Genomic DNA, 12342 nt, shown 5'->3' on the forward strand with positions numbered 1-12342 from the left:
TATAGCGTGGCCCAATAGGTCATCAGGTATTTGGGCCCTGCTGGCCACCGATGTTCTGGTTCAGTTAGCCGTCGGTGGCATATTGGTTTTGCCGGTCATCTGGTATTTGGGTCCTGCTGGCCGTTGGTGGTGTGAATCTGATGGTCATTCGGTATATGGGCCCTACTGGCCATCGGTTGAATGGCCCTGCCGGCATTGAGTCTATGACCTGGTAATCAGTAACGCACCCCTACAAGTCATCAGGTATTTGGGCTCTGCTGGCCATCAGTGTTCTGGTTCTACTAGCCGTTGGTGGTGTGGCCCTGACGGTCATCTAGTAAATGGACAATGCTGGCCATGGTCCTGCTGGACATTGAGTCTTTAGCTTGCTGATCAGTAACGTGGCCCTGTAAGTCATCAGGTATATCATAGAACCATAGAATCGTAGAGTTGGAAGGGACCTCCGGGGTCCTCGTGTCCAACCCCCTGCTCAATGCAGCATTCACTAAACCATCTTAGACAGATGTCTGTCCAGCCTCTGTGTGAAGACTTCCATTGAAGGAGAACTCACCACCTCTCTTGGCAGCCTGTTCCACTTATTGATCACCCTCAGTGTCATTTTTTTTCTAATATCTAATCTGTTTCTTCTCCCTTTTTAGTTTTATTCCATTGCTTCTCATGTTTCCATGTGCAAATGAGAATAAGGATGATCCCTCTACACTGTGACAGCCCCTCAGATATTCGTAGACCGCTGTTAAGTCTCCAGTCATCTTTTTTTGCAAGATAAACATTCCCAGATCCTTTAACAATTTTTCGTAGGACATACTTTGCAGTCGGCTCACCATCCTGGTAGCTCTTCTCTGAACTTGCTCCAGTTTTTCATTGTCTTTGGCCATCGGTGGTGTGGCCCTTCTTGTCATCTGCTATATTGACCCTGCTGGCCATTGGTGGCGTATCCCTGCTGGGTCATCTGTTATATGGGCCCTGCTGACCGTTGGCGTGGCCATGGCGGGCATTGAGTCTTTGGCCTGCTGATCAGTAACGTGGCCATGTAAGTCATCATGTACATGGGCCCTGCTGGCCATCGCTGGTGTTGGTCTTGCTTGAGATGAGCTATGTGGCCCTGCTGGGTGCGTGGCACCTTGTATAGCACCTATTTGCTGCTGTCAGTCTGGCTGACAACCTCTGTGGCAGTGTTAATGGCGGCCATATTAGTTGTCATCCAGCTTTGCTAGAATCCGATGTCAGACCTGTATTCGCAGTCACTGGTGGCGAGTCTGGAGTGACTGTCTCCATCCATGTGCAGCTGTCTCTTCAGTCTCGCTCCCCGGCTACATAGTGGCGGCCTCCCTCTGTAAGATAAGCGGCTCGTATATGTCACCGGAGCCTCAATCCTTGAAGTCAGAATTCTATCAAAATGTCATTTTTTTCTTGTCCAAAACGGTGAAATCTCGGCTCTTGGATGCACAGACCTTGACAGGCGAGCGTGCAGAAGCTCCAGAACAAGGAGGGAAAAACGGAAGATGCAACAAAGGGAAGAGCGACGCACCGAGAATATATATAGTAATCAAGGCTGAGCTGCCGCCACTTAACCCCTAATAAGCCATCATTATGACGCAACAGTCGCTACATACAGTATGTGGGATGAGGGTGGCCATACAAACCGCGCTGCGGCCAAGACCGTCGGTCAATCAGCATAACATCGTCCATTAAAGCTTCATCACCTTATAATGAAAAGTTCTGTAACTTTCTAATATACTTTGTGTTTCCTTTCATTGCCATTCTTAAAATCTCTGCTCGCTGTCAGTAAATACATTCAGTGTCCATTTGTATCCAGTCCCGGCAATGCTCTGTGAGCTAAACCCATCAGACGTAGCGATCTCTCTCTGTGGTGGCCAGTTTCTATGTATCGGTGAGCATTGTACAGGTTGGACAGCAGAAATGACACTATTGTAGCCAGCTCTCGTTTCAGTAGGTCTGTATAGGATTTTTAATCTCTGGGAAATAGCCAGAAAATATTCATATTCCCTGATGGCAAGCAGAGATCTTTGAAAATGACGAGAGAATAAAACATTGTGAATATTAGAAAGTAGCTAAAATGTTATGACTCAGTTATTAGGCTTCAGTCACACAGGATCATGACATCCCTGGTCCTGGATTTCCGGTAACATCCTTGGTCCTGGATTTCCGGTAACATCCTTGGTCCTGGATTTCTGGGAACATTGTTGGTCCTAGATTTTCGGTGGCAGTGTTGGTCCTGGATTTCTGACGACATCTCTGGTCCTGGATATTCGGCGCCATCTCTTGTCCTGGATTTCCGGCGACATAGTTGGTCCTTTATTTCCGGCGACATCCCTGGTCCTGGATTTCCGGCAGCATTGCTGGTCCTGGATTTGCAGTGACATAGTTGCTCCTGGGTTTCCGGCGGCATTGCTGGTCCTGGATTTGCAGTGACATAGTTGCTCCTGGGTTTCCGGCGGCATTGCTGGTCCTGGATTTGCAGTGACATCCCTGGTCCTGGGTTTCCGGCGGCATTGCTGGTCCTAGATTTCCGGTCACATCGTTGCTCCTGGATTTCCATTGACATCCTTGGTCCTGGATTTCCGGCAGCATCGCCGCTCCTAGATTTCAAGCGGCATAGGCAGTCCTGGATTTCCAACAACATCCCTGGTCCTGGATTTATGGCCAACCAGATCTCCTGTAGGGAGTGGATCCTTTGGGTAGGGATCACTCGGGTAGTGTCTCGCCTACGGATTGTAAAACTCTTGGCACCATTATCATAGTTGTCCATTGCATTGGGTGCAGGATCTAGCGGCATGGTGGGGCATCCTGCCTGTTGGGTGGCTTGTCATTAGGGCTACCTGCAAGAATATGGCTCAGGCTTCGTGTTACCAGACCGGGGTGTCTGGTAGCCTTGGTACAGGGGGGGCAGATAGATAAGGGAGCAGCACACAAATAATAAAAAGCTAGAGGTCAGCATTTTACTTAGTTGTGGGGCACAATGGCCCATGACGGACGGGCATAGCGGGTGGCCCAGGATGGGGGCACTACTGTTTGTAGGTTCCTATGGAGAATGTAGACCAGGATCTAGGGGTCAGTTGGGTACCCGCTTTTTGGGACCACACTCTCCCTCTTCATCAGTGAGACAATGGCAGGGAATGTGATCACCAGGGTGGTCTGGTGACTTCAGATGCATTCATGTACCATCCTGCCCCCCGCCATGTCAGTGTGGGTGGTAACTGCCCCTCCTGGTGGTTGTCAATCAGAATTAGAAGGTGGCACGTGTCTATTCAGGGGCTCATCCATAGGGTATTGCATTGCAGTCGTCTCTGCAGAAGGTCATGGAGGAGCTGGTTAGAGCAGGTACAGCGGAGGATAATTTGGGAATAGCTAATACAAGTGCGGATATTAATGAATAGACCAAATGGCGTCTGACTCTGTTCCATCTGCTGCATTGTGTGAGCGCTGGAAATCAAAGGCAAGAGCAGCAGAGATGAGGTTTTAGTACCTCGCGGGATGTGACAATATCTCCGGCTCAGACAGCAGCTGCACCCCACTGATGGCCCCCCAGAGATGAAAGCATGTACATTATGTCTATGTGTGCTGGCAGTCTTGCTTTGGCACCGTGCCCGGCTTGGCAGAAGCTGTGGGCAGAACTGGCATTTACATATTTTTTTTTCCCCTTTTACTGAATTTCTCATCTACATTTATGGCCTGAGTATATCCTGGGAGTTGTAGTTCTGGACTCATTAAGTTCCAGCAGTAAAAATGTAAAGCTTTGTACTTGGTATCTAGAAAGGAAATGAGGACAGGTGACCGGGTGCTACCGATTTTGTGCCAGCATCCTCTTTCAAGGGCAAAGTCTGTCGTACACAATAGATGCTGAGGATTGAAGGATGCTTCAGGCGATCGTTCTGTGGAAAGCGATCTCAGACGACTCTCCCATACACAGGGGCGATCGTTCTGTGGACAGCGATGTCAGCCGACTCTCCCATACACAGGGGCGATCGTTCTGCGGACAGCAATGTCAGCCGACTCTCCCAGACACAGGGGCGATCGTTCTGGGGACAGCGATCAGAGCCGACTCTCCCAGAGACAGAGGCAATCATTCTGCAGACAGCGATGTCAGCCGACTCTCCCATACACAGGGGCGTTCGCTCCATGGACAGCGATCTCAGCCGACTCTCCCATAGAGGGGCGATCGTTCCGTGGACAGCGATGTCAGCCAACTCTCCCATACACAGGGGCGATGGTTTTGCGGACAGCGATGTCAGCCGACTCTCCCAGACACAGGGTCGACAGTTCTGCAGACAGTGATCTCAGCCAACTCTCCCATAAACGGGGCGATCGTTCCGTGGACAGTGATCTCAGCCGACTCTCCCATACAGAGGGGCGATCGTTCCGCGAACAGCGATGTGAGCCGACTCTCCCATACACAGGGGCGATCGTTCTGCAGACAGCGATCTCAGCTGACTCTCCCATACACAGGGGCGATCGTTCTGCAGACAGCGATCTCAGCCGACTCTCCTATACACAGGGATGATCGTTCTGTAGACAGCGATCTCTGCCGACTCTCCCATACACAGGGGAGATTGTTCTTCGGTCAGTGATCTCAGTTGACTCTCCCATACAGAGGGGCGATTGTTCCGCGGACAGCGATCTCAGCCGATTCCCATACAGAGGGGCGATCGTTCTGTGGACACCGATCTCAGCCGACTCCCATACACAGGGGCGATCTTTCTGCAGACAGCGATCTGTCGACTCTCCCAGACACAGGGGCAATCGTTCTGCAGACAGCGATCTCTGCTGACTCTCCCAGACACAGGGGCGATCGTTCTGCAGACAGTGATCTCCGCCAACTCTCCCATAAACGGGACGATTGTTCCATGGACAGTTATCTCAGTTGACTCTCCCATACAGAGGGGCGATCGTTCCACGGACAGCGATCAGAGCCGACTCTCCCAGAGACAGAGGCAATCATTCTGCAGACAGCGATGTCAGCCGACTCTCCCATACACAGGGGCGTTCGCTCCATGGACAGCGATCTCAGCCGACTCTCCCATAGAGGGGCGATCGTTCCGTGGACAGCGATGTCAGCCAACTCTCCCATACACAGGGGCGATGGTTTTGCGGACAGCGATGTCAGCCGACTCTCCCAGACACAGGGGCGACAGTTCTGCAGACAGTGATCTCAGCCAACTCTCCCATAAACGGGGCGATCGTTCCGTGGACAGTGATCTCAGCCGACTCTCCCATACAGAGGGGCGATCGTTCCGCGAACAGCGATGTGAGCCGACTCTCCCATACACAGGGGCGATCGTTCTGCAGACAGCGATCTCAGCTGACTCTCCCATACACAGGGGCGATCGTTCTGCAGACAGCGATCTCAGCCGACTCTCCTATACACAGGGATGATCGTTCTGTAGACAGCGATCTCTGCCGACTCTCCCATACACAGGGGAGATTGTTCTTCGGTCAGTGATCTCAGTTGACTCTCCCATACAGAGGGGCGATTGTTCCGCGGACAGCGATCTCAGCCGATTCCCATACAGAGGGGCGATTGTTCCGCGGACAGCATCCTCAGCCGACTCTCCCATACAGAGGGGCGATTGTTCCGCGGACAGCGATCTCAGCCGATTCCCATACAGAGGGGCGATCGTTCTGTGGACACCGATCTCAGCCGACTCCCATACACAGGGGCGATCTTTCTGCAGACAGCGATCTGTCGACTCTCCCAGACACAGGGGCAATCGTTCTGCAGACAGCGATCTCTGCCGACTCTCCCATACACAGGGGAGATTGTTCTTCGGACAGCGATCTCAGCCGACTCTCCCATACACAGGGGAGATTGTTCTTCGGACAGTGATCTCAGCCGACTCTCCCATACAGAGGGGCGATCGTTCGGCCGAGCGCTCCTGTGTTCTGTATGAGACACATCGCTGACCTGTCTGGCTGCAGCTTCTCTCCGGGAAGAACAATGCGATCAGCAGTCAGACATTACTCTCAGTCATCAGCTTGCTGCTTGCGTCGGCAGCAATCAGGCGATATCGGCGAGTGCCGCCAACATTAGTCTATTGTGTGTGGAGGGGGTTAACTTCGAGCTGATAGGAAATGTGCATGTTGCTCCAAATTTCTACATGGATATTGACACAAAGAAATCTGAAACAATGCAATGCAGGGGAGAAAGATGCTGCAAATCTGCAGCAAATCTGCAGCAAAATGTCCATTTGGCCACGTGCACACGTTCAGTATTTGGTCAGTATTTTACATCCGTATTTGTCCCAAACCAAGAGTGGAACAATCGGAGGATAAGTATAATAGAGACACGTCACCACTTCTGTATTTTTTTTTTTTTTACCCACTCGTGGTGTTGGCTACAAATAGGTTAAGAACGCACCAAATCCTCAATGTGTGCACAAGGCCTAATGAGTGCAGATACGCTGCATCAAATACACAATGCATGCTCACTCTTTAGGGTACGTGCACACATTATGTATTTGCAGCAGATTTTTTTCTGCAGGAAAAAATAGCTTGTTGACAGGAATAAAAGCGGCGTAAATTGTGTTTTTTTCTCATTCTTTTGAATGGTTGCAAAACGCTGCAGAAAATACTAAAGAATTGATTCTACAGATTTGAAAAAACACTTTGGTTAAAATCTGCAAGGAACAAATAAGCAGCGAGTGCATAAGACTTCAGAAATCTCAGGAATTTTCTGGTCCTGTAAAACGCTGCATTTTTTTTTATCTTGACAAACACACAGCAAAAACACAACTGAGCACAACAAGCCCTTAGCGCATGTTCACACGTTGCGTATTTGTCACTGGACAATACATAGATAATCGACAAATCGCTGAAGATTTCTGTGCAGAAATTGACGTGGTGCAAATGTTAAAATCTGCAGCGTTCCAATTCTGTGCATCGGAAATAGTTAAATTAGCGGCAAAATCTGCATATAACGAACGCTGATTCTTCTATAGATATGCAGCGGAAAAATACACCGCAAATGATGAGTTTAGTGTTCTCCTCGGGCAGATCCTTTATCGTTTTTTCTGCCTTTGGACACAGGTGAGGTCCGGTCTTGGGACGTGGGGCTTCTGATATTGCCTGCTGTGGAGGAAAGGGGCATATTTGTGGCACTTGTGTGATATTGCAGAGGGTGTGCGGCCATAACCTTGGGTTGTAGTCCATTATGCCCATGAAGTTCTCGCCATTGCTGTCCCTTTAAGTTGACTTTTGCTGTCACCTCCTCATTTGTGCCGCCTGTCAGCCCTTTCTTGCTCCTCCGTCACTCTTCTGTTTTGCCAAACCATTAAATTCTATTACCATTAGTGGAGGGGATGACGTGCAGCACAGAAGGCCGCTCCTGATTGTGACCCTGGCAGGGGAGCTGCAGTACACGGACCTGTCACGATGCACCGCTCTGCCTGATGTGCAATGTGATTGATCAGACAAGGACACGGATCTGCGAACGTCTTAGACGCCATCTTCCCGTCATTGGTCCCTGAGGCTGCCATGATGTTCTCATGCCAAGAAGCAGCTAAAGACGATAGATTAAGTTCTGTCCTTGGCATTAAATCTATCCTGGATCATATACAATCCTTAAAATCAAAAAATCCGTGCTCGAGAGGTGACGGCGGGGCGCTACCTCATTCTTCAATAGTTAGGATCACCAGCCCAAAATAACTGTGGAAAGACAAAAGAAATAAAAACTAACTAAAAGTAGCTAATTAGAGATTTATATAATCGGCTGAACACCAGTCATCGGTACAGCTCCAAATCCCCGGCAAAGATATAAAATTCTCACTTCCTGCAGCCGCCACTAGGGGGAGCTGATACATAAATTCCATATTGACACAGTCTGCAGTTTGCTCCTCTGCTCCCCCTAGTGGTGGCTGCAGGCAGCCAGAATTAAAGAGACTTCCTTTCCTCCCTCCCTCCTTGCCAAGTCTTCACCTCCTGATGAATCTGCCATAAAGTTTCTCAGGGGAAATAGTTTTAAAGTTCAGTTTCTATTTTTTCCTTGGTAATTGTCGCCTTTTCTATTATCTTCGCAGACTAATTACCCTGACATCATTAACCGCACACAACAACAAGCAGAAAATAAAGTTACTCTGATGAGAAATCCCCCGAGACCTAAGATGTCTAAACTCCCAGTGTAAGTTCTCTGCCGCCTCGTATTCCAGGTTATCAGCCTTCAATGTTCATTTCTTGTACTTCGCATTAATTTTTTGTTGAAATGGCGCCATTTGTGAGGCTTTAAAAAGTCTGAAATTTTTTTTTTTTTTGCAGCATGATGGGTCACATTGAGACATCTTTAAAAAATGGAAAAGTGATCCAGCAGGAAGGAATTTAGTACTCGAGAATTGATCCAATTTGCCCAAGGACAGACATGCTATAGGTTTAGGGGGACCATGGCTATTAGTAAAAGGGCTGCACAGAATAAATGGAAAAGTTTTTTTTTTTTTTTAACAACCGGTGCCACCTTGTCTACAGGCTCTGTCTGGTACTGCAGAGACTACAGAAAGCAATGTTAAAAAGCAGACTCTCAAAACCAGGATTTGAGGGGTACAGAGTAGACCCAAGGGACATGGAAAGGGTTGAAATCTGGCACAAATCTTCTATGTGAACCATCTTGTCACCATCCCACAAGGAGCCAAACTCTCTGTCCCCACAGGAATTTAAGGGTCAAATGCTGCACTAAAAATGGCGAAGAGAACAGAAACTTGGTGCCACTTTAGGTTCAGGAGAAATGAACAAGGCACGAGCCCGAGGGGCGACCTGGGCACAAGTTTTCAAGTAACTTTTATGGGAAGGAGAAAAGTTTCAGAACCTGATTTTTTTTTTTTTTTTTTTTGTGGGGACATGGTCTACCCCTGGCCCTAGATAACCAATCTAGTCAGTGACCGCCTCTCCTCCTGACTGCACCACCGGACAGACGGGGGGATCGGGCGCTCCTATGGGGTGTAGGGTGCATTCGGCCCTTATGGACCCCACATAAGGTCACCGTCCCGTGCCCTTTACAAGCCCTGTGATTTCTCGCGTTTCAGCAGATCAGACTGTGGAGTAAAACGCGTCGGCCACACGAGGTGCGAGGGCTTCTCAGGGAAGACATACTACTACTCCCAGCATTTCTTCAGTGCTCGGTTTCCACGTTGCTTTGTATGGTGCAGGTTTCTCCCGGCTCTCAGGCTTTTTACGGTGACCGCAATTTCCGCCAAGGCCGGAACGGCTACTGGAAGAGACGAGAAGAAAATAAGTAATGAAAGTTTTTACATTCAGGATTGTTAGTGACTTTTCGGCTTTGCAGAGTGAACAGAAGCCGAGAGGCGATAACTATTCTCTACTTATAAAATGTGTCACGCAGCGAGCGACCAGGAAAGTATCACGGACGGATTTAACCCTTTTATTTGTAATTAAAAAAAAGGAATGCAATAACTCGGGCCTGGGATTCACTGTGACTAATATAGGAGATACAGAGGGACAGCGTTTCTTAGGCAGAGACTTCATTATTTTTAGGGAGCCTTCTAGCCCAGGTGGGTACCATAGATGTACTGGCTCGTATGGAGCGCACCGGGGTCTCGGAAGTGGCGAGTGTTATAGTTGTGGCATCAGCACTAAGACCCCCTTCGTTCTGCAGGCAAAGATGTCTGTCAGACAAGTAGGAGTGTTAGGTACATATGTGTGCACATTGTATATGATATAGTTAGAGTTGTTCTTTATGCTGCTATATATGAAGTGTGGATGAGGGGCAAGGCCGGGGAGTGGGCCGCTGCCCCCTTGGGATACCGTCCTACGGGCCCCTGTCCTGTTTACTGGGTCACCTTGCGTCGTCCTCTTTAATTCCCCTCTGGGACCACGGTGGAGGCAGGAGATGGATGAACGGTCTCTGCTCGGAGTCACCTGCAGCTGGAGAGGTGAACGCCGCGTCCTTCTCATCATGTCCTTCCACCAGCTGGGACCAAGATACTATGAGACACAGTGACCCCGACAGTGGAGGAGCCGGAGAGATGCTGCAGAAAGCTGCAAGTTCAGGGGCTCCACAACGGGCGGACATACCATTGGTGCAACCTGTACAGCCGCCATGGGCCCAGGGGGCCACATCCAGCTCCAAAGCAGGTGGAATTGTGCATTATGAGGGGCTACTGGATTGTGAAGGGCCCATATACTGTCCTTGTGCAGGGCCCCACTTCCATCTGTGCCTCCCCCTGATCTCCAGCATATTCCATCACTTTGTGTGGGACTGACTTTGGAGACCCCCACAATCCTAAAAGTGATGGGAACATAGCTGTGTCATAGCATTGTGCCTCTCTACTACCCATCTCTGCAGGGAACTGCACATTAGCGTATGTGTGCGCAGTGTATGCCTGCGCACCGATCCAAAAGGCGTCTTGTGTTGTGAATTCTGTGGCTGAGTTCACTTCTGTGGTCACAAGTGGTATTGCAGTCTCTGGGCTTCCTCTCTCAGGTGTTTTGGTGAGCTCGTTGGCTGCCTTGCTATTTAGCTCCACCTGAGTCTGTCTTCCTTGCTCCTTGTCAATGTTCCAGTGTTGGATCTGAGCTTCTGCATCTTCCCTTGGGCCTGCTGCTCTGCTAGATAAGTGCTTCTAGTTTGTTTTCTGTTTTTTCTGTCCAGCTTGCTATTGTCTTTTGCTGGAAGCTCTGAGAAGCAGAGGGGTGCACCGCCGTGCTGTTAGTTCGGCACGGTGGGTCTTTTTGCCCCTTTGCGTGGTTTTCGTTTTAGGGTTTTTTGTAGACTGCATAGTTCTCTTTGCTATCCTCGCTCTGTCTAGAATATCGGGCCTCACTTTGCTGAATCTATTTCATTCCTACGTTTGTCTTTTCATCTTGCTAACAGTCATTATATGTGGGGGGCTGCCTATTCCTTTGGGGTATTTCTCTGAGGTAAGTCAGGCTTGTATTTCTATCTTCAGGCTAGTCAGCTCCTCAGGCAGTGCCGAGTTGCATAGGTAGTTGTTAGGCGCAATCCACTGCTGCTTATAGTTGTGTGAGGATAGATCAGGTACTGCAGTCTACAGAGATTCCACGTCTCAGAGCTCGTCCTATTGTTTTTGGTTATTGCCAGATCTCTGTATGTGCGCTGATTACTGCACGCTGTGTTGCCTGATTGCCAGCCATAACAGTACAAGGAGCCACACCAATGATTCCCAATAGAGGGAAAAAAGAAATCCTGACATCATTTTTTTTTCTTAGCTCTGTCTTCAGTCTTTTTTTTCCCCTAGACATTAGAGTGCTTCAGGACACAGCTGTGGACATGGATATTCAGGCTCTGTGCTCCTCAATGGATAATCTCGTTGTAAATGTACAAAAGATTCAAGATACTATTGATCAGAAATCGATGCTAGAACCAAGAATTCCGATTCCTGATTTGTTTTTTGGTGACAGAACTAAGTTCCTGAGCTTCAGAAATAATTGTAAGCTATTTTTGGCCTTGAAACCTCATTCTTCTGGTAATCCTATTCAACAGGTTTTGATTATTATTTCTTTTTTGCGCGGCGACCCACAGGACTGGGCGTTTTCTCTTGCACCAGGAGATTCTGCATTGAGTAATGTTGATGCATTTTTCCTGGCGCTCGGATTGCTTTACGATGCGCCTAATTCAGTGGATCAGGCTGAGAAAAATCTGCTGGCTTTATGCCAGGGTCAGGATGATGTAGAAGTATATTGTCAGAAATTTAGGAAATGGTCAGTACTCACTCTGTGGAATGAATCTGCACTAGCGGCTTTGTTCAGAAAGGGTCTCTCTGAAGCTCTTAAGGATGTAATGGTGGGATTTCCTATGCCTGCTGGTTTGAATGAGTCTATGTCCTTGGCCATTCAGATCGGTCGTCGCTTGCGCGAGCGTAAATCTGTGCACCATCTGGCGGTATTGCCTGAGAGTAAACCTGAGCCTATGCAGTGCAACAGGACTATGACTAAAGTAGAACGGCAAGAACACAGACGTCTGAACAGACTGTGTTTCTATTGTGGTGATTCTACTCATGCTATTTCTAATTGTCCTAAACGCACTAGGCGGTTCGATAGCTCTGCCGTCATTGGTACTGTACAGTCCAAATTCCTTTTGTCCATTACCTTAATGTGTTCTTTGTCATCGTATTCTGTCATGGCGTTTGTGGATTCAGGCGCTGCCCTGAATCTGATGGATTTGGATTATGCTAAACGTTGTGGATTTTTCTTGGAGCCTTTGCGGTGTCCTATTCCGTTGAGAGGAATTGATGCTACACCTTTGGCCAAGAATAAGCCTCAGTACTGGGCCCAGCTGACCATGTGCATGGCTCCTGCACATCAGGAAGTTATTCGCTTTCTGGTACTGCATAATTTGCATGATGTGGTCGTGTTGGGGTT

This window comes from Ranitomeya imitator, chromosome 8 (genome assembly GCF_032444005.1).
Source record: "Ranitomeya imitator isolate aRanImi1 chromosome 8, aRanImi1.pri, whole genome shotgun sequence".
NCBI lineage: Eukaryota > Metazoa > Chordata > Amphibia > Anura > Dendrobatidae > Ranitomeya > Ranitomeya imitator.